The following is a 1,979-nucleotide window of genomic DNA, read 5'->3' on the forward strand; positions in this document are numbered from 1 at the left end:
TGAATAAACCTAACTAGACACACGAAAGATCTTTACAAAGAAAACTATAAAATGCTTCTGCAAGAAACAATAAAAGACCTAAACAAATGGAAAAATGTTTGGTGTTCATAGATAAGAAGATTCAGTATAGTGAAAATGTCAATATTAAAAAATAATGTAAATGATAAAATCCCAAAACAGATATCAAATTCATTTTTCAAAGAGATAGAAAAGAAAAATGTCAAGTTTATTTAGGGAGGAAAGAGACCTTGAATGAACAAAGCACTTCTGAAAACAAGAAAGAAATGGGTGACATAATACTTCCTGATCTCCAAACCTACTATACAGCTGTTTTAACTAAAAGAGCATGGTACTGATGGAACAACAATAGAACAGATTCAAGAGCTCTGTAATTAACCTTTATCTATGTTCAACTGATATTTGACTATGAAACAAAACCTATCAAAGGTGAAAACTACAACCTCTTCAATGAATGGTGCTGAAGAAACTGGACTGCTACCTGCATAAAGGGGAAGCAGAATCTATACCTCTTACCATACACAAAAATGAACTAAAAATGGATAAGAGACCTAGGCATAAAGCCCCAAATCATAAAGATTTTAAGAAACAAATTGAGACCAAGTTTAGAAGACCTTACATATGGTATAAAGATGCTCTAAAATACAGCCAAAAATACACAACCAGGAAAGGATAAAATTGATGAATGGTACCTTTTACAGACTAAATCCCTGTTCACATAAAAAACTTTTTTTCATCAGGGTGAAAAGAAGACCTATTGACTTGGAAAAAGCATTTACTAATACCATGTCAGATAGGTGATTCATAACAAACATTTACAGAATCCGATAGGGCCTCCACAAGAAAAAGATACTTGAATTACAAAACGTGGGGTGGGGGCGGGTGGCGGGTATGGAAAGACTTTTCACTGAGAAAGACATTTGCATGGCGAATTGACATATGAAGAAATGGCAATAAGAGAGACGCAAATCAAAACCACAATTAGATTCTATCTCACCCCATTAGCAGTGACAAAATTCAATAGGACAGCAAGTAGTAAATGTTGGAGAGGATGTTGAGAGATAGAAACATTCATACACTGTTAGTTGGATTATAAAATGGTGCAACCACTCTGGAAGGCAGTTTGATATTGCCTCAAAAAGCTGAGTATAGAAATTCCACATGACCCAGCTACTCCAATGCTAGGAATGTACCCCAAGGAAATTATAACTTTAAGGCAAATGGAGATTTGTACACCAATGTTCATAGCAGCATTACTCACCATTACAAGAACATGGAAAGAGCCCAAGTATCCAGCCACAATCTAATGGATTGAGAAATTGTGATACATACACATGGTGGGAAATTACATAACACTCAGGAGCAACAATTTTGAAAATTACAACATAACTTCAAAAAGACTGGAGAGCATTACGTTGACTAAACTCAGTCTCATAAGAATCAATGCTGCATATGACAACTATTGTGAAAACAGAAAGATAACTAGTAAAATGTGTATGGGGAATCAAGAGGAGAAGGGGTGGAAACAGAGGGGTGAGGGCAGGCAGTGATGATATCATGTGGTCCTATAGTTTGATGGGTGGAGGGAGAGGTGATAAAGGAAAAGGGAAAGACCCAGTGAGGATCTGGGAAGACAGGATAATGATAGGCATAGTTCAATGGTGATTGATTTTATAAAACATAATGTATGAGAATTAAACACAATGTGTAGGAACTTTGTATGCAAACCAATGTAGAATTAAAAAAAATAGTCAAAAAAAATCCCCAAGGTATAGAGTTTGTATATATGAGAGATTGGGGATGAGAATACTATTTTTTTATGCCTTCTTTTCATTGTTGTCTTAATTTTTTTATTGGTATGCATATAATTTGTTCCCATTCCAAAGAAAGGTGACCCAACTGAGTGTGGAAACTACAGAACAGTGTCATTGATTTCACATGCAAGCAAGATTCTACTGAAG

This window comes from Elephantulus edwardii, unplaced genomic scaffold (genome assembly GCF_000299155.1).
Source record: "Elephantulus edwardii isolate Elephantulus edwardi_28Jun2011 unplaced genomic scaffold, EleEdw1.0 scaffold00013, whole genome shotgun sequence".
Lineage (NCBI taxonomy): Eukaryota > Metazoa > Chordata > Mammalia > Macroscelidea > Macroscelididae > Elephantulus > Elephantulus edwardii.